Below are 22536 nucleotides of genomic sequence, written 5' to 3'. Positions count from 1 at the left end.
TGAATGCAGCATGGAAAGCTGTACTGCCTAATCCTCCGATAGCTCAGTTGGGAGAGCGGAGGACTGTAGTGGAGAAACAGAAATCCTTAGGTCGCTGGTTCAAATCCGGCTCGGAGGAGTTTCCCCTTTTTTGTTTTCCATAGCTGCTTTCTCTCTTGTTAAAACATTATGTGCCCCTCTGATTGAGAAACATTTCCCTAGCTCCAAATAAATGCTAGGACAGAAGGGTAGACTTCTTCTGCTTTCCAATGAAATTGACCACATAGTCATTTCTGAGGGATGTTGGAAGAGAAATAAACAAGGACCTGCAGATCAGAATTCATTCCAAAGCCTTGACTAAATATATGAAGGCACTTGGAAGACTTCCAGTTTCATTGTACCAAGGTAGATGTTTCGGCAGCCGAACCAGCTAAAACTCACCTACAATGAGTGGCCATGGATATGAAAGAGGGAATCTACAAAGACACCAACTCCTTAAAACTGAGCAAGATGCAATGTGGAGGAATAGTTTACAGATTTGGAGAAAATCTGAGATGTTTCTCTTGACAAAAGAAACACTGCAATGCCCTCTCTGAGGATCGAACTCAGGACCTTCAGATTATGAGACTGACGCGCTGCCTACTGCGCTAAGAAGGCTGCTTGAAACCGCTAACAAATGCGTCTACACACCATGAAGAGGGAAGGTAGCAAAAATGCTGTTCTCATGTTGGAATATCAATACACTTCGGTTGCCTCGCTGGATTAAAATCGTCTGCAGTTATAATGGTCAGAAGACTGCTCTTTCCCAGTGCTTAAACCCACACCCCATACATTTAGCCATGCAAAAGAAATCAGGGCATACCATTCACCTCTCTAAGAAAGATCGTGCCATTTTTTCCTCCACATAACTGAGAATGAAATGGACTAAAACCCAGAATTAACATGCCGCCCCTAGCCGTAGATGCATCTAGATCTCAACACTGTACATGCTAATGTAACATAGCTGTGTGTCCTGCAAAAAGAGCAGGGGTACCTTAAGTCATCTCACAAGATGTGGAAACAGCACTCAACCATATCCTTCTTTGATGTATCCTGAACCAGTTGCCTTGAATACTCTGGCTTTTTTCGATTGCATCTAGCTGTTGTGTGTGGGGAATTATTCATTCTAGAGTCAACCTTATTCCATAAAAAACGGTGCTAGAAAATCCAGCTGTAAATCATATGGAATTCCACACCTGACGCTTCCCATTCCAGTGTCATATGTGGTGAATGTACATTCAATAGAATTCCAGGTTTCCATGCGTGGAGCAAGGTCTCCCTCTACAGGATGTGGGGATGTAGCTCAGTGGTAGAGCGCATGCTTAGCATGTATGAGGCCCCGGGTTCAATCCCCGGCATCTCCAGCTTTTCGCCATGCTAATCTTGCCTTTTGACAGATAGCTAGGCTGGCATCATGAGTAAGGAAGTGAGATGTCATGCAGCTGGTGCCAGAACCCCACTTTCTTCGCCTTGCAAAACCTTTTGAAATGGGGCTATCTCATTTCCCGTGTTTATAGAAAAAAATAATCTTGCTTCCATAAGAAACCAAAGTGGTGATTTATCTTGGCATTCTTAGTATAGAAAACGGGCACAGCTGTCTTGGTCATTTATTTGAATTCTTCCTCTAAACCAGAGACTCTTACCAGAAGGTTTAAGAAAAACAGAATGTTTTCTTCATCCTAATCCCTTCTGAATGGTCCATTAATCTACTGGTTTTGCTTTTCCAGTTCCTTTCACAGAAGCATTAAAAATGCATGTTCTTCATGCTCCGTACGGAGTAATGACTCTCCTAACTTTCTGTCCTTTCCTTCATGTTCCCATGCTGTCATCCTTTTGCCAGAAATGCTTCCAAAGGGCTGTGGATTCCTCGGCCCCATGCCCTTTCAGGAAAACTCCTTTCTGTAGGATTTCTAATTCTAGGTCCCCTGCTTTCCTTCACGCCAGCACAGCACATTCAGGTAGGTAAGCAGTCCCCCTTTATGGTGATAAGATGTAGCTGAGAATGCACTCTAGGAAGTGGCAATTTGTAGAGCAAGCTGCAGGTCATATTCATGATTTTCAAGATTAGACTGCAGTACTCCCACCCCACTCCCGCCGCAACCATTATTGAAAGAAAGATGAATGCAGCATGGAAAGCTGTACTGCCTAATCCTCCGATAGCTCAGTTGGGAGAGCGGAGGACTGTAGTGGAGAAACAGAAATCCTTAGGTCGCTGGTTCAAATCCGGCTCGGAGGAGTTTCCCCTTTTTTGTTTTCCATAGCTGCTTTCTCTCTTGTTAAAACATTATGTGCCCCTCTGATTGAGAAACATTTCCCTAGCTCCAAATAAATGCTAGGACAGAAGGGTAGACTTCTTCTGCTTTCCAATGAAATTGACCACATAGTCATTTCTGAGGGATGTTGGAAGAGAAATAAACAAGGACCTGCAGATCAGAATTCATTCCAAAGCCTTGACTAAATATATGAAGGCACTTGGAAGACTTCCAGTTTCATTGTACCAAGGTAGATGTTTCGGCAGCCGAACCAGCTAAAACTCACCTACAATGAGTGGCCATGGATATGAAAGAGGGAATCTACAAAGACACCAACTCCTTAAAACTGAGCAAGATGCAATGTGGAGGAATAGTTTACAGATTTGGAGAAAATCTGAGATGTTTCTCTTGACAAAAGAAACACTGCAATGCCCTCTCTGAGGATCGAACTCAGGACCTTCAGATTATGAGACTGACGCGCTGCCTACTGCGCTAAGAAGGCTGCTTGAAACCGCTAACAAATGCGTCTACACACCATGAAGAGGGAAGGTAGCAAAAATGCTGTTCTCATGTTGGAATATCAATACACTTCGGTTGCCTCGCTGGATTAAAATCGTCTGCAGTTATAATGGTCAGAAGACTGCTCTTTCCCAGTGCTTAAACCCACACCCCATACATTTAGCCATGCAAAAGAAATCAGGGCATACCATTCACCTCTCTAAGAAAGATCGTGCCATTTTTTCCTCCACATAACTGAGAATGAAATGGACTAAAACCCAGAATTAACATGCCGCCCCTAGCCGTAGATGCATCTAGATCTCAACACTGTACATGCTAATGTAACATAGCTGTGTGTCCTGCAAAAAGAGCAGGGGTACCTTAAGTCATCTCACAAGATGTGGAAACAGCACTCAACCATATCCTTCTTTGATGTATCCTGAACCAGTTGCCTTGAATACTCTGGCTTTTTTCGATTGCATCTAGCTGTTGTGTGTGGGGAATTATTCATTCTAGAGTCAACCTTATTCCATAAAAAACGGTGCTAGAAAATCCAGCTGTAAATCATATGGAATTCCACACCTGACGCTTCCCATTCCAGTGTCATATGTGGTGAATGTACATTCAATAGAATTCCAGGTTTCCATGCGTGGAGCAAGGTCTCCCTCTACAGGATGTGGGGATGTAGCTCAGTGGTAGAGCGCATGCTTAGCATGTATGAGGCCCCGGGTTCAATCCCCGGCATCTCCAGCTTTTCGCCATGCTAATCTTGCCTTTTGACAGATAGCTAGGCTGGCATCATGAGTAAGGAAGTGAGATGTCATGCAGCTGGTGCCAGAACCCCACTTTCTTCGCCTTGCAAAACCTTTTGAAATGGGGCTATCTCATTTCCCGTGTTTATAGAAAAAAATAATCTTGCTTCCATAAGAAACCAAAGTGGTGATTTATCTTGGCATTCTTAGTATAGAAAACGGGCACAGCTGTCTTGGTCATTTATTTGAATTCTTCCTCTAAACCAGAGACTCTTACCAGAAGGTTTAAGAAAAACAGAATGTTTTCTTCATCCTAATCCCTTCTGAATGGTCCATTAATCTACTGGTTTTGCTTTTCCAGTTCCTTTCACAGAAGCATTAAAAATGCATGTTCTTCATGCTCCGTACGGAGTAATGACTCTCCTAACTTTCTGTCCTTTCCTTCATGTTCCCATGCTGTCATCCTTTTGCCAGAAATGCTTCCAAAGGGCTGTGGATTCCTCGGCCCCATGCCCTTTCAGGAAAACTCCTTTCTGTAGGATTTCTAATTCTAGGTCCCCTGCTTTCCTTCACGCCAGCACAGCACATTCAGGTAGGTAAGCAGTCCCCCTTTATGGTGATAAGATGTAGCTGAGAATGCACTCTAGGAAGTGGCAATTTGTAGAGCAAGCTGCAGGTCATATTCATGATTTTCAAGATTAGACTGCAGTACTCCCACCCCACTCCCGCCGCAACCATTATTGAAAGAAAGATGAATGCAGCATGGAAAGCTGTACTGCCTAATCCTCCGATAGCTCAGTTGGGAGAGCGGAGGACTGTAGTGGAGAAACAGAAATCCTTAGGTCGCTGGTTCAAATCCGGCTCGGAGGAGTTTCCCCTTTTTTGTTTTCCATAGCTGCTTTCTCTCTTGTTAAAACATTATGTGCCCCTCTGATTGAGAAACATTTCCCTAGCTCCAAATAAATGCTAGGACAGAAGGGTAGACTTCTTCTGCTTTCCAATGAAATTGACCACATAGTCATTTCTGAGGGATGTTGGAAGAGAAATAAACAAGGACCTGCAGATCAGAATTCATTCCAAAGCCTTGACTAAATATATGAAGGCACTTGGAAGACTTCCAGTTTCATTGTACCAAGGTAGATGTTTCGGCAGCCGAACCAGCTAAAACTCACCTACAATGAGTGGCCATGGATATGAAAGAGGGAATCTACAAAGACACCAACTCCTTAAAACTGAGCAAGATGCAATGTGGAGGAATAGTTTACAGATTTGGAGAAAATCTGAGATGTTTCTCTTGACAAAAGAAACACTGCAATGCCCTCTCTGAGGATCGAACTCAGGACCTTCAGATTATGAGACTGACGCGCTGCCTACTGCGCTAAGAAGGCTGCTTGAAACCGCTAACAAATGCGTCTACACACCATGAAGAGGGAAGGTAGCAAAAATGCTGTTCTCATGTTGGAATATCAATACACTTCAGTTGCCTCGCTGGATTAAAATCGTCTGCAGTTATAATGGTCAGAAGACTGCTCTTTCCCAGTGCTTAAACCCACACCCCATACATTTAGCCATGCAAAAGAAATCAGGGCATACCATTCACCTCTCTAAGAAAGATCGTGCCATTTTTTCCTCCACATAACTGAGAATGAAATGGACTAAAACCCAGAATTAACATGCCGCCCCTAGCCGTAGATGCATCTAGATCTCAACACTGTACATGCTAATGTAACATAGCTGTGTGTCCTGCAAAAAGAGCAGGGGTACCTTAAGTCATCTCACAAGATGTGGAAACAGCACTCAACCATATCCTTCTTTGATGTATCCTGAACCAGTTGCCTTGAATACTCTGGCTTTTTTCGATTGCATCTAGCTGTTGTGTGTGGGGAATTATTCATTCTAGAGTCAACCTTATTCCATAAAAAACGGTGCTAGAAAATCCAGCTGTAAATCATATGGAATTCCACACCTGACGCTTCCCATTCCAGTGTCATATGTGGTGAATGTACATTCAATAGAATTCCTGGTTTCCATGCGTGGAGCAAGGTCTCCCTCTACAGGATGTGGGGATGTAGCTCAGTGGTAGAGCGCATGCTTAGCATGTATGAGGCCCCGGGTTCAATCCCCGGCATCTCCAGCTTTTCGCCATGCTAATCTTGCCTTTTGACAGATAGCTAGGCTGGCATCATGAGTAAGGAAGTGAGATGTCATGCAGCTGGTGCCAGAACCCCACTTTCTTCGCCTTGCAAAACCTTTTGAAATGGGGCTATCTCATTTCCCGTGTTTATAGAAAAAAATAATCTTGCTTCCATAAGAAACCAAAGTGGTGATTTATCTTGGCATTCTTAGTATAGAAAACGGGCACAGCTGTCTTGGTCATTTATTTGAATTCTTCCTCTAAACCAGAGACTCTTACCAGAAGGTTTAAGAAAAACAGAATGTTTTCTTCATCCTAATCCCTTCTGAATGGTCCATTAATCTACTGGTTTTGCTTTTCCAGTTCCTTTCACAGAAGCATTAAAAATGCATGTTCTTCATGCTCCGTACGGAGTAATGACTCTCCTAACTTTCTGTCCTTTCCTTCATGTTCCCATGCTGTCATCCTTTTGCCAGAAATGCTTCCAAAGGGCTGTGGATTCCTCGGCCCCATGCCCTTTCAGGAAAACTCCTTTCTGTAGGATTTCTAATTCTAGGTCCCCTGCTTTCCTTCACGCCAGCACAGCACATTCAGGTAGGTAAGCAGTCCCCCTTTATGGTGATAAGATGTAGCTGAGAATGCACTCTAGGAAGTGGCAATTTGTAGAGCAAGCTGCAGGTCATATTCATGATTTTCAAGATTAGACTGCAGTACTCCCACCCCACTCCCGCCGCAACCATTATTGAAAGAAAGATGAATGCAGCATGGAAAGCTGTACTGCCTAATCCTCCGATAGCTCAGTTGGGAGAGCGGAGGACTGTAGTGGAGAAACAGAAATCCTTAGGTCGCTGGTTCAAATCCGGCTCGGAGGAGTTTCCCCTTTTTTGTTTTCCATAGCTGCTTTCTCTCTTGTTAAAACATTATGTGCCCCTCTGATTGAGAAACATTTCCCTAGCTCCAAATAAATGCTAGGACAGAAGGGTAGACTTCTTCTGCTTTCCAATGAAATTGACCACATAGTCATTTCTGAGGGATGTTGGAAGAGAAATAAACAAGGACCTGCAGATCAGAATTCATTCCAAAGCCTTGACTAAATATATGAAGGCACTTGGAAGACTTCCAGTTTCATTGTACCAAGGTAGATGTTTCGGCAGCCGAACCAGCTAAAACTCACCTACAATGAGTGGCCATGGATATGAAAGAGGGAATCTACAAAGACACCAACTCCTTAAAACTGAGCAAGATGCAATGTGGAGGAATAGTTTACAGATTTGGAGAAAATCTGAGATGTTTCTCTTGACAAAAGAAACACTGCAATGCCCTCTCTGAGGATCGAACTCAGGACCTTCAGATTATGAGACTGACGCGCTGCCTACTGCGCTAAGAAGGCTGCTTGAAACCGCTAACAAATGCGTCTACACACCATGAAGAGGGAAGGTAGCAAAAATGCTGTTCTCATGTTGGAATATCAATACACTTCGGTTGCCTCGCTGGATTAAAATCGTCTGCAGTTATAATGGTCAGAAGACTGCTCTTTCCCAGTGCTTAAACCCACACCCCATACATTTAGCCATGCAAAAGAAATCAGGGCATACCATTCACCTCTCTAAGAAAGATCGTGCCATTTTTTCCTCCACATAACTGAGAATGAAATGGACTAAAACCCAGAATTAACATGCCGCCCCTAGCCGTAGATGCATCTAGATCTCAACACTGTACATGCTAATGTAACATAGCTGTGTGTCCTGCAAAAAGAGCAGGGGTACCTTAAGTCATCTCACAAGATGTGGAAACAGCACTCAACCATATCCTTCTTTGATGTATCCTGAACCAGTTGCCTTGAATACTCTGGCTTTTTTCGATTGCATCTAGCTGTTGTGTGTGGGGAATTATTCATTCTAGAGTCAACCTTATTCCATAAAAAACGGTGCTAGAAAATCCAGCTGTAAATCATATGGAATTCCACACCTGACGCTTCCCATTCCAGTGTCATATGTGGTGAATGTACATTCAATAGAATTCCAGGTTTCCATGCGTGGAGCAAGGTCTCCCTCTACAGGATGTGGGGATGTAGCTCAGTGGTAGAGCGCATGCTTAGCATGTATGAGGCCCCGGGTTCAATCCCCGGCATCTCCAGCTTTTCGCCATGCTAATCTTGCCTTTTGACAGATAGCTAGGCTGGCATCATGAGTAAGGAAGTGAGATGTCATGCAGCTGGTGCCAGAACCCCACTTTCTTCGCCTTGCAAAACCTTTTGAAATGGGGCTATCTCATTTCCCGTGTTTATAGAAAAAAATAATCTTGCTTCCATAAGAAACCAAAGTGGTGATTTATCTTGGCATTCTTAGTATAGAAAACGGGCACAGCTGTCTTGGTCATTTATTTGAATTCTTCCTCTAAACCAGAGACTCTTACCAGAAGGTTTAAGAAAAACAGAATGTTTTCTTCATCCTAATCCCTTCTGAATGGTCCATTAATCTACTGGTTTTGCTTTTCCAGTTCCTTTCACAGAAGCATTAAAAATGCATGTTCTTCATGCTCCGTACGGAGTAATGACTCTCCTAACTTTCTGTCCTTTCCTTCATGTTCCCATGCTGTCATCCTTTTGCCAGAAATGCTTCCAAAGGGCTGTGGATTCCTCGGCCCCATGCCCTTTCAGGAAAACTCCTTTCTGTAGGATTTCTAATTCTAGGTCCCCTGCTTTCCTTCACGCCAGCACAGCACATTCAGGTAGGTAAGCAGTCCCCCTTTATGGTGATAAGATGTAGCTGAGAATGCACTCTAGGAAGTGGCAATTTGTAGAGCAAGCTGCAGGTCATATTCATGATTTTCAAGATTAGACTGCAGTACTCCCACCCCACTCCCGCCGCAACCATTATTGAAAGAAAGATGAATGCAGCATGGAAAGCTGTACTGCCTAATCCTCCGATAGCTCAGTTGGGAGAGCGGAGGACTGTAGTGGAGAAACAGAAATCCTTAGGTCGCTGGTTCAAATCCGGCTCGGAGGAGTTTCCCCTTTTTTGTTTTCCATAGCTGCTTTCTCTCTTGTTAAAACATTATGTGCCCCTCTGATTGAGAAACATTTCCCTAGCTCCAAATAAATGCTAGGACAGAAGGGTAGACTTCTTCTGCTTTCCAATGAAATTGACCACATAGTCATTTCTGAGGGATGTTGGAAGAGAAATAAACAAGGACCTGCAGATCAGAATTCATTCCAAAGCCTTGACTAAATATATGAAGGCACTTGGAAGACTTCCAGTTTCATTGTACCAAGGTAGATGTTTCGGCAGCCGAACCAGCTAAAACTCACCTACAATGAGTGGCCATGGATATGAAAGAGGGAATCTACAAAGACACCAACTCCTTAAAACTGAGCAAGATGCAATGTGGAGGAATAGTTTACAGATTTGGAGAAAATCTGAGATGTTTCTCTTGACAAAAGAAACACTGCAATGCCCTCTCTGAGGATCGAACTCAGGACCTTCAGATTATGAGACTGACGCGCTGCCTACTGCGCTAAGAAGGCTGCTTGAAACCGCTAACAAATGCGTCTACACACCATGAAGAGGGAAGGTAGCAAAAATGCTGTTCTCATGTTGGAATATCAATACACTTCAGTTGCCTCGCTGGATTAAAATCGTCTGCAGTTATAATGGTCAGAAGACTGCTCTTTCCCAGTGCTTAAACCCACACCCCATACATTTAGCCATGCAAAAGAAATCAGGGCATACCATTCACCTCTCTAAGAAAGATCGTGCCATTTTTTCCTCCACATAACTGAGAATGAAATGGACTAAAACCCAGAATTAACATGCCGCCCCTAGCCGTAGATGCATCTAGATCTCAACACTGTACATGCTAATGTAACATAGCTGTGTGTCCTGCAAAAAGAGCAGGGGTACCTTAAGTCATCTCACAAGATGTGGAAACAGCACTCAACCATATCCTTCTTTGATGTATCCTGAACCAGTTGCCTTGAATACTCTGGCTTTTTTCGATTGCATCTAGCTGTTGTGTGTGGGGAATTATTCATTCTAGAGTCAACCTTATTCCATAAAAAACGGTGCTAGAAAATCCAGCTGTAAATCATATGGAATTCCACACCTGACGCTTCCCATTCCAGTGTCATATGTGGTGAATGTACATTCAATAGAATTCCTGGTTTCCATGCGTGGAGCAAGGTCTCCCTCTACAGGATGTGGGGATGTAGCTCAGTGGTAGAGCGCATGCTTAGCATGTATGAGGCCCCGGGTTCAATCCCCGGCATCTCCAGCTTTTCGCCATGCTAATCTTGCCTTTTGACAGATAGCTAGGCTGGCATCATGAGTAAGGAAGTGAGATGTCATGCAGCTGGTGCCAGAACCCCACTTTCTTCGCCTTGCAAAACCTTTTGAAATGGGGCTATCTCATTTCCCGTGTTTATAGAAAAAAATAATCTTGCTTCCATAAGAAACCAAAGTGGTGATTTATCTTGGCATTCTTAGTATAGAAAACGGGCACAGCTGTCTTGGTCATTTATTTGAATTCTTCCTCTAAACCAGAGACTCTTACCAGAAGGTTTAAGAAAAACAGAATGTTTTCTTCATCCTAATCCCTTCTGAATGGTCCATTAATCTACTGGTTTTGCTTTTCCAGTTCCTTTCACAGAAGCATTAAAAATGCATGTTCTTCATGCTCCGTACGGAGTAATGACTCTCCTAACTTTCTGTCCTTTCCTTCATGTTCCCATGCTGTCATCCTTTTGCCAGAAATGCTTCCAAAGGGCTGTGGATTCCTCGGCCCCATGCCCTTTCAGGAAAACTCCTTTCTGTAGGATTTCTAATTCTAGGTCCCCTGCTTTCCTTCACGCCAGCACAGCACATTCAGGTAGGTAAGCAGTCCCCCTTTATGGTGATAAGATGTAGCTGAGAATGCACTCTAGGAAGTGGCAATTTGTAGAGCAAGCTGCAGGTCATATTCATGATTTTCAAGATTAGACTGCAGTACTCCCACCCCACTCCCGCCGCAACCATTATTGAAAGAAAGATGAATGCAGCATGGAAAGCTGTACTGCCTAATCCTCCGATAGCTCAGTTGGGAGAGCGGAGGACTGTAGTGGAGAAACAGAAATCCTTAGGTCGCTGGTTCAAATCCGGCTCGGAGGAGTTTCCCCTTTTTTGTTTTCCATAGCTGCTTTCTCTCTTGTTAAAACATTATGTGCCCCTCTGATTGAGAAACATTTCCCTAGCTCCAAATAAATGCTAGGACAGAAGGGTAGACTTCTTCTGCTTTCCAATGAAATTGACCACATAGTCATTTCTGAGGGATGTTGGAAGAGAAATAAACAAGGACCTGCAGATCAGAATTCATTCCAAAGCCTTGACTAAATATATGAAGGCACTTGGAAGACTTCCAGTTTCATTGTACCAAGGTAGATGTTTCGGCAGCCGAACCAGCTAAAACTCACCTACAATGAGTGGCCATGGATATGAAAGAGGGAATCTACAAAGACACCAACTCCTTAAAACTGAGCAAGATGCAATGTGGAGGAATAGTTTACAGATTTGGAGAAAATCTGAGATGTTTCTCTTGACAAAAGAAACACTGCAATGCCCTCTCTGAGGATCGAACTCAGGACCTTCAGATTATGAGACTGACGCGCTGCCTACTGCGCTAAGAAGGCTGCTTGAAACCGCTAACAAATGCGTCTACACACCATGAAGAGGGAAGGTAGCAAAAATGCTGTTCTCATGTTGGAATATCAATACACTTCGGTTGCCTCGCTGGATTAAAATCGTCTGCAGTTATAATGGTCAGAAGACTGCTCTTTCCCAGTGCTTAAACCCACACCCCATACATTTAGCCATGCAAAAGAAATCAGGGCATACCATTCACCTCTCTAAGAAAGATCGTGCCATTTTTTCCTCCACATAACTGAGAATGAAATGGACTAAAACCCAGAATTAACATGCCGCCCCTAGCCGTAGATGCATCTAGATCTCAACACTGTACATGCTAATGTAACATAGCTGTGTGTCCTGCAAAAAGAGCAGGGGTACCTTAAGTCATCTCACAAGATGTGGAAACAGCACTCAACCATATCCTTCTTTGATGTATCCTGAACCAGTTGCCTTGAATACTCTGGCTTTTTTCGATTGCATCTAGCTGTTGTGTGTGGGGAATTATTCATTCTAGAGTCAACCTTATTCCATAAAAAACGGTGCTAGAAAATCCAGCTGTAAATCATATGGAATTCCACACCTGACGCTTCCCATTCCAGTGTCATATGTGGTGAATGTACATTCAATAGAATTCCAGGTTTCCATGCGTGGAGCAAGGTCTCCCTCTACAGGATGTGGGGATGTAGCTCAGTGGTAGAGCGCATGCTTAGCATGTATGAGGCCCCGGGTTCAATCCCCGGCATCTCCAGCTTTTCGCCATGCTAATCTTGCCTTTTGACAGATAGCTAGGCTGGCATCATGAGTAAGGAAGTGAGATGTCATGCAGCTGGTGCCAGAACCCCACTTTCTTCGCCTTGCAAAACCTTTTGAAATGGGGCTATCTCATTTCCCGTGTTTATAGAAAAAAATAATCTTGCTTCCATAAGAAACCAAAGTGGTGATTTATCTTGGCATTCTTAGTATAGAAAACGGGCACAGCTGTCTTGGTCATTTATTTGAATTCTTCCTCTAAACCAGAGACTCTTACCAGAAGGTTTAAGAAAAACAGAATGTTTTCTTCATCCTAATCCCTTCTGAATGGTCCATTAATCTACTGGTTTTGCTTTTCCAGTTCCTTTCACAGAAGCATTAAAAATGCATGTTCTTCATGCTCCGTACGGAGTAATGACTCTCCTAACTTTCTGTCCTTTCCTTCATGTTCCCATGCTGTCATCCTTTTGCCAGAAATGCTTCCAAAGGGCTGTGGATTCCTCGGCCCCATGCCCTTTCAGGAAAACTCCTTTCTGTAGGATTTCTAATTCTAGGTCCCCTGCTTTCCTTCACGCCAGCACAGCACATTCAGGTAGGTAAGCAGTCCCCCTTTATGGTGATAAGATGTAGCTGAGAATGCACTCTAGGAAGTGGCAATTTGTAGAGCAAGCTGCAGGTCATATTCATGATTTTCAAGATTAGACTGCAGTACTCCCACCCCACTCCCGCCGCAACCATTATTGAAAGAAAGATGAATGCAGCATGGAAAGCTGTACTGCCTAATCCTCCGATAGCTCAGTTGGGAGAGCGGAGGACTGTAGTGGAGAAACAGAAATCCTTAGGTCGCTGGTTCAAATCCGGCTCGGAGGAGTTTCCCCTTTTTTGTTTTCCATAGCTGCTTTCTCTCTTGTTAAAACATTATGTGCCCCTCTGATTGAGAAACATTTCCCTAGCTCCAAATAAATGCTAGGACAGAAGGGTAGACTTCTTCTGCTTTCCAATGAAATTGACCACATAGTCATTTCTGAGGGATGTTGGAAGAGAAATAAACAAGGACCTGCAGATCAGAATTCATTCCAAAGCCTTGACTAAATATATGAAGGCACTTGGAAGACTTCCAGTTTCATTGTACCAAGGTAGATGTTTCGGCAGCCGAACCAGCTAAAACTCACCTACAATGAGTGGCCATGGATATGAAAGAGGGAATCTACAAAGACACCAACTCCTTAAAACTGAGCAAGATGCAATGTGGAGGAATAGTTTACAGATTTGGAGAAAATCTGAGATGTTTCTCTTGACAAAAGAAACACTGCAATGCCCTCTCTGAGGATCGAACTCAGGACCTTCAGATTATGAGACTGACGCGCTGCCTACTGCGCTAAGAAGGCTGCTTGAAACCGCTAACAAATGCGTCTACACACCATGAAGAGGGAAGGTAGCAAAAATGCTGTTCTCATGTTGGAATATCAATACACTTCGGTTGCCTCGCTGGATTAAAATCGTCTGCAGTTATAATGGTCAGAAGACTGCTCTTTCCCAGTGCTTAAACCCACACCCCATACATTTAGCCATGCAAAAGAAATCAGGGCATACCATTCACCTCTCTAAGAAAGATCGTGCCATTTTTTCCTCCACATAACTGAGAATGAAATGGACTAAAACCCAGAATTAACATGCCGCCCCTAGCCGTAGATGCATCTAGATCTCAACACTGTACATGCTAATGTAACATAGCTGTGTGTCCTGCAAAAAGAGCAGGGGTACCTTAAGTCATCTCACAAGATGTGGAAACAGCACTCAACCATATCCTTCTTTGATGTATCCTGAACCAGTTGCCTTGAATACTCTGGCTTTTTTCGATTGCATCTAGCTGTTGTGTGTGGGGAATTATTCATTCTAGAGTCAACCTTATTCCATAAAAAACGGTGCTAGAAAATCCAGCTGTAAATCATATGGAATTCCACACCTGACGCTTCCCATTCCAGTGTCATATGTGGTGAATGTACATTCAATAGAATTCCAGGTTTCCATGCGTGGAGCAAGGTCTCCCTCTACAGGATGTGGGGATGTAGCTCAGTGGTAGAGCGCATGCTTAGCATGTATGAGGCCCCGGGTTCAATCCCCGGCATCTCCAGCTTTTCGCCATGCTAATCTTGCCTTTTGACAGATAGCTAGGCTGGCATCATGAGTAAGGAAGTGAGATGTCATGCAGCTGGTGCCAGAACCCCACTTTCTTCGCCTTGCAAAACCTTTTGAAATGGGGCTATCTCATTTCCCGTGTTTATAGAAAAAAATAATCTTGCTTCCATAAGAAACCAAAGTGGTGATTTATCTTGGCATTCTTAGTATAGAAAACGGGCACAGCTGTCTTGGTCATTTATTTGAATTCTTCCTCTAAACCAGAGACTCTTACCAGAAGGTTTAAGAAAAACAGAATGTTTTCTTCATCCTAATCCCTTCTGAATGGTCCATTAATCTACTGGTTTTGCTTTTCCAGTTCCTTTCACAGAAGCATTAAAAATGCATGTTCTTCATGCTCCGTACGGAGTAATGACTCTCCTAACTTTCTGTCCTTTCCTTCATGTTCCCATGCTGTCATCCTTTTGCCAGAAATGCTTCCAAAGGGCTGTGGATTCCTCGGCCCCATGCCCTTTCAGGAAAACTCCTTTCTGTAGGATTTCTAATTCTAGGTCCCCTGCTTTCCTTCACGCCAGCACAGCACATTCAGGTAGGTAAGCAGTCCCCCTTTATGGTGATAAGATGTAGCTGAGAATGCACTCTAGGAAGTGGCAATTTGTAGAGCAAGCTGCAGGTCATATTCATGATTTTCAAGATTAGACTGCAGTACTCCCACCCCACTCCCGCCGCAACCATTATTGAAAGAAAGATGAATGCAGCATGGAAAGCTGTACTGCCTAATCCTCCGATAGCTCAGTTGGGAGAGCAGAGGACTGTAGTGGAGAAACAGAAATCCTTAGGTCGCTGGTTCAAATCCGGCTCGGAGGAGTTTCCCCTTTTTTGTTTTCCATAGCTGCTTTCTCTCTTGTTAAAACATTATGTGCCCCTCTGATTGAGAAACATTTCCCTAGCTCCAAATAAATGCTAGGACAGAAGGGTAGACTTCTTCTGCTTTCCAATGAAATTGACCACATAGTCATTTCTGAGGGATGTTGGAAGAGAAATAAACAAGGACCTGCAGATCAGAATTCATTCCAAAGCCTTGACTAAATATATGAAGGCACTTGGAAGACTTCCAGTTTCATTGTACCAAGGTAGATGTTTCGGCAGCCGAACCAGCTAAAACTCACCTACAATGAGTGGCCATGGATATGAAAGAGGGAATCTACAAAGACACCAACTCCTTAAAACTGAGCAAGATGCAATGTGGAGGAATAGTTTACAGATTTGGAGAAAATCTGAGATGTTTCTCTTGACAAAAGAAACACTGCAATGCCCTCTCTGAGGATCGAACTCAGGACCTTCAGATTATGAGACTGACGCGCTGCCTACTGCGCTAAGAAGGCTGCTTGAAACCGCTAACAAATGCGTCTACACACCATGAAGAGGGAAGGTAGCAAAAATGCTGTTCTCATGTTGGAATATCAATACACTTCAGTTGCCTCGCTGGATTAAAATCGTCTGCAGTTATAATGGTCAGAAGACTGCTCTTTCCCAGTGCTTAAACCCACACCCCATACATTTAGCCATGCAAAAGAAATCAGGGCATACCATTCACCTCTCTAAGAAAGATCGTGCCATTTTTTCCTCCACATAACTGAGAATGAAATGGACTAAAACCCAGAATTAACATGCCGCCCCTAGCCGTAGATGCATCTAGATCTCAACACTGTACATGCTAATGTAACATAGCTGTGTGTCCTGCAAAAAGAGCAGGGGTACCTTAAGTCATCTCACAAGATGTGGAAACAGCACTCAACCATATCCTTCTTTGATGTATCCTGAACCAGTTGCCTTGAATACTCTGGCTTTTTTCGATTGCATCTAGCTGTTGTGTGTGGGGAATTATTCATTCTAGAGTCAACCTTATTCCATAAAAAACGGTGCTAGAAAATCCAGCTGTAAATCATATGGAATTCCACACCTGACGCTTCCCATTCCAGTGTCATATGTGGTGAATGTACATTCAATAGAATTCCTGGTTTCCATGCGTGGAGCAAGGTCTCCCTCTACAGGATGTGGGGATGTAGCTCAGTGGTAGAGCGCATGCTTAGCATGTATGAGGCCCCGGGTTCAATCCCCGGCATCTCCAGCTTTTCGCCATGCTAATCTTGCCTTTTGACAGATAGCTAGGCTGGCATCATGAGTAAGGAAGTGAGATGTCATGCAGCTGGTGCCAGAACCCCACTTTCTTCGCCTTGCAAAACCTTTTGAAATGGGGCTATCTCATTTCCCGTGTTTATAGAAAAAAATAATCTTGCTTCCATAAGAAACCAAAGTGGTGATTTATCTTGGCATTCTTAGTATAGAAAACGGGCACAGCTGTCTTGGTCATTTATTTGAATTCTTCCTCTAAACCAGAGACTCTTACCAGAAGGTTTAAGAAAAACAGAATGTTTTCTTCATCCTAATCCCTTCTGAATGGTCCATTAATCTACTGGTTTTGCTTTTCCAGTTCCTTTCACAGACGCATTAAAAATGCATGTTCTTCATGCTCCGTACGGAGTAATGACTCTCCTAAAATTCTGTCCTTTCCTTCATGTTCCCATGCTGTCATCCTTTTGCCAGAAATGCTTCCAAAGGGCTGTGGATTCCTCGGCCCCATGCCCTTTCAGGAAAACTCCTTTCTGTAGGATTTCTAATTCTAGGTCCCCTGCTTTCCTTCACGCCAGCACAGCACATTCAGGTAGGTAAGCAGTCCCCCTTTATGGTGATAAGATGTAGCTGAGAATGCACTCTAGGAAGTGGCAATTTGTAGAGCAAGCTGCAGGTCATATTCATGATTTTCAAGATTAGACTGCAGTACTCCCACCCCACTCCCGCCGCAACCATTATTGAAAGAAAGATGAATGCAGCATGGAAAGCTGTACTGCCTAATCCTCCGATAGCTCAGTTGGGAGAGCGGAGGACTGTAGTGGAGAAACAGAAATCCTTAGGTCGCTGGTTCAAATCCGGCTCGGAGGAGTTTCCCCTTTTTTGTTTTCCATAGCTGCTTTCTCTCTTGTTAAAACATTATGTGCCCCTCTGATTGAGAAACATTTCCCTAGCTCCAAATAAATGCTAGGACAGAAGGGTAGACTTCTTCTGCTTTCCAATGAAATTGACCACATAGTCATTTCTGAGGGATGTTGGAAGAGAAATAAACAAGGACCTGCAGATCAGAATTCATTCCAAAGCCTTGACTAAATATATGAAGGCACTTGGAAGACTTCCAGTTTCATTGTACCAAGGTAGATGTTTCGGCAGCCGAACCAGCTAAAACTCACCTACAATGAGTGGCCATGGATATGAAAGAGGGAATCTACAAAGACACCAACTCCTTAAAACTGAGCAAGATGCAATGTGGAGGAATAGTTTACAGATTTGGAGAAAATCTGAGATGTTTCTCTTGACAAAAGAAACACTGCAATGCCCTCTCTGAGGATCGAACTCAGGACCTTCAGATTATGAGACTGACGCGCTGCCTACTGCGCTAAGAAGGCTGCTTGAAACCGCTAACAAATGCGTCTACACACCATGAAGAGGGAAGGTAGCAAAAATGCTGTTCTCATTTTGGAATATCAATACACTTCGGTTGCCTCGCTGGATTAAAATCGTCTGCAGTTATAATGGTCAGAAGACTGCTCTTTCCCAGTGCTTAAACCCACACCCCATACATTTAGCCATGCAAAAGAAATCAGGGCATACCATTCACCTCTCTAAGAAAGATCGTGCCATTTTTTCCTCCACATAACTGAGAATGAAATGGACTAAAACCCAGAATTAACATGCCGCCCCTAGCCGTAGATGCATCTAGATCTCAACACTGTACATGCTAATGTAACATAGCTGTGTGTCCTGCAAAAAGAGCAGGGGTACCTTAAGTCATCTCACAAGATGTGGAAACAGCACTCAACCATATCCTTCTTTGATGTATCCTGAACCAGTTGCCTTGAATACTCTGGCTTTTTTCGATTGCATCTAGCTGTTGTGTGTGGGGAATTATTCATTCTAGAGTCAACCTTATTCCATAAAAAACGGTGCTAGAAAATCCAGCTGTAAATCATATGGAATTCCACACCTGACGCTTCCCATTCCAGTGTCATATGTGGTGAATGTACATTCAATAGAATTCCAGGTTTCCATGCGTGGAGCAAGGTCTCCCTCTACAGGATGTGGGGATGTAGCTCAGTGGTAGAGCGCATGCTTAGCATGTATGAGGCCCCGGGTTCAATCCCCGGCATCTCCAGCTTTTCGCCATGCTAATCTTGCCTTTTGACAGATAGCTAGGCTGGCATCATGAGTAAGGAAGTGAGATGTCATGCAGCTGGTGCCAGAACCCCACTTTCTTCGCCTTGCAAAACCTTTTGAAATGGGGCTATCTCATTTCCCGTGTTTATAGAAAAAAATAATCTTGCTTCCATAAGAAACCAAAGTGGTGATTTATCTTGGCATTCTTAGTATAGAAAACGGGCACAGCTGTCTTGGTCATTTATTTGAATTCTTCCTCTAAACCAGAGACTCTTACCAGAAGGTTTAAGAAAAACAGAATGTTTTCTTCATCCTAATCCCTTCTGAATGGTCCATTAATCTACTGGTTTTGCTTTTCCAGTTCCTTTCACAGAAGCATTAAAAATGCATGTTCTTCATGCTCCGTACGGAGTAATGACTCTCCTAACTTTCTGTCCTTTCCTTCATGTTCCCATGCTGTCATCCTTTTGCCAGAAATGCTTCCAAAGGGCTGTGGATTCCTCGGCCCCATGCCCTTTCAGGAAAACTCCTTTCTGTAGGATTTCTAATTCTAGGTCCCCTGCTTTCCTTCACGCCAGCACAGCACATTCAGGTAGGTAAGCAGTCCCCCTTTATGGTGATAAGATGTAGCTGAGAATGCACTCTAGGAAGTGGCAATTTGTAGAGCAAGCTGCAGGTCATATTCATGATTTTCAAGATTAGACTGCAGTACTCCCACCCCACTCCCGCCGCAACCATTATTGAAAGAAAGATGAATGCAGCATGGAAAGCTGTACTGCCTAATCCTCCGATAGCTCAGTTGGGAGAGCGGAGGACTGTAGTGGAGAAACAGAAATCCTTAGGTCGCTGGTTCAAATCCGGCTCGGAGGAGTTTCCCCTTTTTTGTTTTCCATAGCTGCTTTCTCTCTTGTTAAAACATTATGTGCCCCTCTGATTGAGAAACATTTCCCTAGCTCCAAATAAATGCTAGGACAGAAGGGTAGACTTCTTCTGCTTTCCAATGAAATTGACCACATAGTCATTTCTGAGGGATGTTGGAAGAGAAATAAACAAGGACCTGCAGATCAGAATTCATTCCAAAGCCTTGACTAAATATATGAAGGCACTTGGAAGACTTCCAGTTTCATTGTACCAAGGTAGATGTTTCGGCAGCCGAACCAGCTAAAACTCACCTACAATGAGTGGCCATGGATATGAAAGAGGGAATCTACAAAGACACCAACTCCTTAAAACTGAGCAAGATGCAATGTGGAGGAATAGTTTACAGATTTGGAGAAAATCTGAGATGTTTCTCTTGACAAAAGAAACACTGCAATGCCCTCTCTGAGGATCGAACTCAGGACCTTCAGATTATGAGACTGACGCGCTGCCTACTGCGCTAAGAAGGCTGCTTGAAACCGCTAACAAATGCGTCTACACACCATGAAGAGGGAAGGTAGCAAAAATGCTGTTCTCATGTTGGAATATCAATACACTTCGGTTGCCTCGCTGGATTAAAATCGTCTGCAGTTATAATGGTCAGAAGACTGCTCTTTCCCAGTGCTTAAACCCACACCCCATACATTTAGCCATGCAAAAGAAATCAGGGCATACCATTCACCTCTCTAAGAAAGATCGTGCCATTTTTTCCTCCACATAACTGAGAATGAAATGGACTAAAACCCAGAATTAACATGCCGCCCCTAGCCGTAGATGCATCTAGATCTCAACACTGTACATGCTAATGTAACATAGCTGTGTGTCCTGCAAAAAGAGCAGGGGTACCTTAAGTCATCTCACAAGATGTGGAAACAGCACTCAACCATATCCTTCTTTGATGTATCCTGAACCAGTTGCCTTGAATACTCTGGCTTTTTTCGATTGCATCTAGCTGTTGTGTGTGGGGAATTATTCATTCTAGAGTCAACCTTATTCCATAAAAAACGGTGCTAGAAAATCCAGCTGTAAATCATATGGAATTCCACACCTGACGCTTCCCATTCCAGTGTCATATGTGGTGAATGTACATTCAATAGAATTCCAGGTTTCCATGCGTGGAGCAAGGTCTCCCTCTACAGGATGTGGGGATGTAGCTCAGTGGTAGAGCGCATGCTTAGCATGTATGAGGCCCCGGGTTCAATCCCCGGCATCTCCAGCTTTTCGCCATGCTAATCTTGCCTTTTGACAGATAGCTAGGCTGGCATCATGAGTAAGGAAGTGAGATGTCATGCAGCTGGTGCCAGAACCCCACTTTCTTCGCCTTGCAAAACCTTTTGAAATGGGGCTATCTCATTTCCCGTGTTTATAGAAAAAAATAATCTTGCTTCCATAAGAAACCAAAGTGGTGATTTATCTTGGCATTCTTAGTATAGAAAACGGGCACAGCTGTCTTGGTCATTTATTTGAATTCTTCCTCTAAACCAGAGACTCTTACCAGAAGGTTTAAGAAAAACAGAATGTTTTCTTCATCCTAATCCCTTCTGAATGGTCCATTAATCTACTGGTTTTGCTTTTCCAGTTCCTTTCACAGAAGCATTAAAAATGCATGTTCTTCATGCTCCGTACGGAGTAATGACTCTCCTAACTTTCTGTCCTTTCCTTCATGTTCCCATGCTGTCATCCTTTTGCCAGAAATGCTTCCAAAGGGCTGTGGATTCCTCGGCCCCATGCCCTTTCAGGAAAACTCCTTTCTGTAGGATTTCTAATTCTAGGTCCCCTGCTTTCCTTCACGCCAGCACAGCACATTCAGGTAGGTAAGCAGTCCCCCTTTATGGTGATAAGATGTAGCTGAGAATGCACTCTAGGAAGTGGCAATTTGTAGAGCAAGCTGCAGGTCATATTCATGATTTTCAAGATTAGACTGCAGTACTCCCACCCCACTCCCGCCGCAACCATTATTGAAAGAAAGATGAATGCAGCATGGAAAGCTGTACTGCCTAATCCTCCGATAGCTCAGTTGGGAGAGCAGAGGACTGTAGTGGAGAAACAGAAATCCTTAGGTCGCTGGTTCAAATCCGGCTCGGAGGAGTTTCCCCTTTTTTGTTTTCCATAGCTGCTTTCTCTCTTGTTAAAACATTATGTGCCCCTCTGATTGAGAAACATTTCCCTAGCTCCAAATAAATGCTAGGACAGAAGGGTAGACTTCTTCTGCTTTCCAATGAAATTGACCACATAGTCATTTCTGAGGGATGTTGGAAGAGAAATAAACAAGGACCTGCAGATCAGAATTCATTCCAAAGCCTTGACTAAATATATGAAGGCACTTGGAAGACTTCCAGTTTCATTGTACCAAGGTAGATGTTTCGGCAGCCGAACCAGCTAAAACTCACCTACAATGAGTGGCCATGGATATGAAAGAGGGAATCTACAAAGACACCAACTCCTTAAAACTGAGCAAGATGCAATGTGGAGGAATAGTTTACAGATTTGGAGAAAATCTGAGATGTTTCTCTTGACAAAAGAAACACTGCAATGCCCTCTCTGAGGATCGAACTCAGGACCTTCAGATTATGAGACTGACGCGCTGCCTACTGCGCTAAGAAGGCTGCTTGAAACCGCTAACAAATGCGTCTACACACCATGAAGAGGGAAGGTAGCAAAAATGCTGTTCTCATGTTGGAATATCAATACACTTCAGTTGCCTCGCTGGATTAAAATCGTCTGCAGTTATAATGGTCAGAAGACTGCTCTTTCCCAGTGCTTAAACCCACACCCCATACATTTAGCCATGCAAAAGAAATCAGGGCATACCATTCACCTCTCTAAGAAAGATCGTGCCATTTTTTCCTCCACATAACTGAGAATGAAATGGACTAAAACCCAGAATTAACATGCCGCCCCTAGCCGTAGATGCATCTAGAGCTCAACACTGTACATGCTAATGTAACATAGCTGTGTGTCCTGCAAAAAGAGCAGGGGTACCTTAAGTCATCTCACAAGATGTGGAAACAGCACTCAACCATATCCTTCTTTGATGTATCCTGAACCAGTTGCCTTGAATACTCTGGCTTTTTTCGATTGCATCTAGCTGTTGTGTGTGGGGAATTATTCATTCTAGAGTCAACCTTATTCCATAAAAAACGGTG

General features: G+C 43.5%; 30 non-coding genes across 30 annotated transcripts; 19 read left to right on the top strand and 11 right to left on the bottom strand.

Moving 5' to 3' along the window:
• The first annotated feature begins 32 nt into the window (after positions 1-32).
• Positions 33-118, top strand: TRNAY-GUA (transfer RNA tyrosine (anticodon GUA)). Its single transcript is given in 2 exon segments — positions 33-69; positions 83-118. It is a non-coding gene; the product is annotated as a tRNA-Tyr (tRNA).
• Positions 119-563: 445 nt separating this feature from the next.
• Positions 564-636, bottom strand: TRNAM-CAU (transfer RNA methionine (anticodon CAU)). The gene has a single exon. It is a non-coding gene; the product is annotated as a tRNA-Met (tRNA).
• A 674-nt stretch (positions 637-1310) lies between these two features.
• On the top strand, positions 1311-1382 carry TRNAA-AGC (transfer RNA alanine (anticodon AGC)). Its single transcript has one exon. It is a non-coding gene; the product is annotated as a tRNA-Ala (tRNA).
• Positions 1383-2168: 786 nt separating this feature from the next.
• TRNAY-GUA (transfer RNA tyrosine (anticodon GUA)) lies at positions 2169-2254 on the top strand. The gene is given in 2 exon segments: positions 2169-2205; positions 2219-2254. It is a non-coding gene; the product is annotated as a tRNA-Tyr (tRNA).
• Positions 2255-2699: 445 nt separating this feature from the next.
• Positions 2700-2772, bottom strand: TRNAM-CAU (transfer RNA methionine (anticodon CAU)). Its single transcript has one exon. It is a non-coding gene; the product is annotated as a tRNA-Met (tRNA).
• A 674-nt stretch (positions 2773-3446) lies between these two features.
• TRNAA-AGC (transfer RNA alanine (anticodon AGC)) lies at positions 3447-3518 on the top strand. The gene has a single exon. It is a non-coding gene; the product is annotated as a tRNA-Ala (tRNA).
• A 786-nt stretch (positions 3519-4304) lies between these two features.
• TRNAY-GUA (transfer RNA tyrosine (anticodon GUA)) lies at positions 4305-4390 on the top strand. Its single transcript is given in 2 exon segments — positions 4305-4341; positions 4355-4390. It is a non-coding gene; the product is annotated as a tRNA-Tyr (tRNA).
• A 445-nt stretch (positions 4391-4835) lies between these two features.
• On the bottom strand, positions 4836-4908 carry TRNAM-CAU (transfer RNA methionine (anticodon CAU)). Its single transcript has one exon. It is a non-coding gene; the product is annotated as a tRNA-Met (tRNA).
• Positions 4909-5582: 674 nt separating this feature from the next.
• Positions 5583-5654, top strand: TRNAA-AGC (transfer RNA alanine (anticodon AGC)). Its single transcript has one exon. It is a non-coding gene; the product is annotated as a tRNA-Ala (tRNA).
• A 786-nt stretch (positions 5655-6440) lies between these two features.
• TRNAY-GUA (transfer RNA tyrosine (anticodon GUA)) lies at positions 6441-6526 on the top strand. Its single transcript is given in 2 exon segments — positions 6441-6477; positions 6491-6526. It is a non-coding gene; the product is annotated as a tRNA-Tyr (tRNA).
• Positions 6527-6971: 445 nt separating this feature from the next.
• On the bottom strand, positions 6972-7044 carry TRNAM-CAU (transfer RNA methionine (anticodon CAU)). Its single transcript has one exon. It is a non-coding gene; the product is annotated as a tRNA-Met (tRNA).
• A 674-nt stretch (positions 7045-7718) lies between these two features.
• On the top strand, positions 7719-7790 carry TRNAA-AGC (transfer RNA alanine (anticodon AGC)). The gene has a single exon. It is a non-coding gene; the product is annotated as a tRNA-Ala (tRNA).
• A 786-nt stretch (positions 7791-8576) lies between these two features.
• On the top strand, positions 8577-8662 carry TRNAY-GUA (transfer RNA tyrosine (anticodon GUA)). Its single transcript is given in 2 exon segments — positions 8577-8613; positions 8627-8662. It is a non-coding gene; the product is annotated as a tRNA-Tyr (tRNA).
• A 445-nt stretch (positions 8663-9107) lies between these two features.
• TRNAM-CAU (transfer RNA methionine (anticodon CAU)) lies at positions 9108-9180 on the bottom strand. The gene has a single exon. It is a non-coding gene; the product is annotated as a tRNA-Met (tRNA).
• Positions 9181-9854: 674 nt separating this feature from the next.
• TRNAA-AGC (transfer RNA alanine (anticodon AGC)) lies at positions 9855-9926 on the top strand. The gene has a single exon. It is a non-coding gene; the product is annotated as a tRNA-Ala (tRNA).
• A 786-nt stretch (positions 9927-10712) lies between these two features.
• TRNAY-GUA (transfer RNA tyrosine (anticodon GUA)) lies at positions 10713-10798 on the top strand. The gene is given in 2 exon segments: positions 10713-10749; positions 10763-10798. It is a non-coding gene; the product is annotated as a tRNA-Tyr (tRNA).
• A 445-nt stretch (positions 10799-11243) lies between these two features.
• On the bottom strand, positions 11244-11316 carry TRNAM-CAU (transfer RNA methionine (anticodon CAU)). The gene has a single exon. It is a non-coding gene; the product is annotated as a tRNA-Met (tRNA).
• Positions 11317-11990: 674 nt separating this feature from the next.
• On the top strand, positions 11991-12062 carry TRNAA-AGC (transfer RNA alanine (anticodon AGC)). Its single transcript has one exon. It is a non-coding gene; the product is annotated as a tRNA-Ala (tRNA).
• Positions 12063-12848: 786 nt separating this feature from the next.
• Positions 12849-12934, top strand: TRNAY-GUA (transfer RNA tyrosine (anticodon GUA)). The gene is given in 2 exon segments: positions 12849-12885; positions 12899-12934. It is a non-coding gene; the product is annotated as a tRNA-Tyr (tRNA).
• A 445-nt stretch (positions 12935-13379) lies between these two features.
• On the bottom strand, positions 13380-13452 carry TRNAM-CAU (transfer RNA methionine (anticodon CAU)). The gene has a single exon. It is a non-coding gene; the product is annotated as a tRNA-Met (tRNA).
• Positions 13453-14126: 674 nt separating this feature from the next.
• On the top strand, positions 14127-14198 carry TRNAA-AGC (transfer RNA alanine (anticodon AGC)). The gene has a single exon. It is a non-coding gene; the product is annotated as a tRNA-Ala (tRNA).
• Positions 14199-15515: 1317 nt separating this feature from the next.
• On the bottom strand, positions 15516-15588 carry TRNAM-CAU (transfer RNA methionine (anticodon CAU)). Its single transcript has one exon. It is a non-coding gene; the product is annotated as a tRNA-Met (tRNA).
• A 674-nt stretch (positions 15589-16262) lies between these two features.
• On the top strand, positions 16263-16334 carry TRNAA-AGC (transfer RNA alanine (anticodon AGC)). The gene has a single exon. It is a non-coding gene; the product is annotated as a tRNA-Ala (tRNA).
• Positions 16335-17120: 786 nt separating this feature from the next.
• Positions 17121-17206, top strand: TRNAY-GUA (transfer RNA tyrosine (anticodon GUA)). Its single transcript is given in 2 exon segments — positions 17121-17157; positions 17171-17206. It is a non-coding gene; the product is annotated as a tRNA-Tyr (tRNA).
• Positions 17207-17651: 445 nt separating this feature from the next.
• Positions 17652-17724, bottom strand: TRNAM-CAU (transfer RNA methionine (anticodon CAU)). Its single transcript has one exon. It is a non-coding gene; the product is annotated as a tRNA-Met (tRNA).
• A 674-nt stretch (positions 17725-18398) lies between these two features.
• Positions 18399-18470, top strand: TRNAA-AGC (transfer RNA alanine (anticodon AGC)). The gene has a single exon. It is a non-coding gene; the product is annotated as a tRNA-Ala (tRNA).
• Positions 18471-19256: 786 nt separating this feature from the next.
• Positions 19257-19342, top strand: TRNAY-GUA (transfer RNA tyrosine (anticodon GUA)). The gene is given in 2 exon segments: positions 19257-19293; positions 19307-19342. It is a non-coding gene; the product is annotated as a tRNA-Tyr (tRNA).
• Positions 19343-19787: 445 nt separating this feature from the next.
• Positions 19788-19860, bottom strand: TRNAM-CAU (transfer RNA methionine (anticodon CAU)). The gene has a single exon. It is a non-coding gene; the product is annotated as a tRNA-Met (tRNA).
• A 674-nt stretch (positions 19861-20534) lies between these two features.
• On the top strand, positions 20535-20606 carry TRNAA-AGC (transfer RNA alanine (anticodon AGC)). The gene has a single exon. It is a non-coding gene; the product is annotated as a tRNA-Ala (tRNA).
• A 1317-nt stretch (positions 20607-21923) lies between these two features.
• TRNAM-CAU (transfer RNA methionine (anticodon CAU)) lies at positions 21924-21996 on the bottom strand. Its single transcript has one exon. It is a non-coding gene; the product is annotated as a tRNA-Met (tRNA).
• Positions 21997-22536: the final 540 nt, after the last annotated feature.

This window comes from Pleurodeles waltl, unplaced genomic scaffold, assembly GCF_031143425.1.
Source record: "Pleurodeles waltl isolate 20211129_DDA unplaced genomic scaffold, aPleWal1.hap1.20221129 scaffold_107, whole genome shotgun sequence".
NCBI lineage: Eukaryota > Metazoa > Chordata > Amphibia > Caudata > Salamandridae > Pleurodeles > Pleurodeles waltl.
Note: the sequence above shows the minus strand (reverse complement) of the source record. Positions and strands in the feature narration are given on the sequence as shown.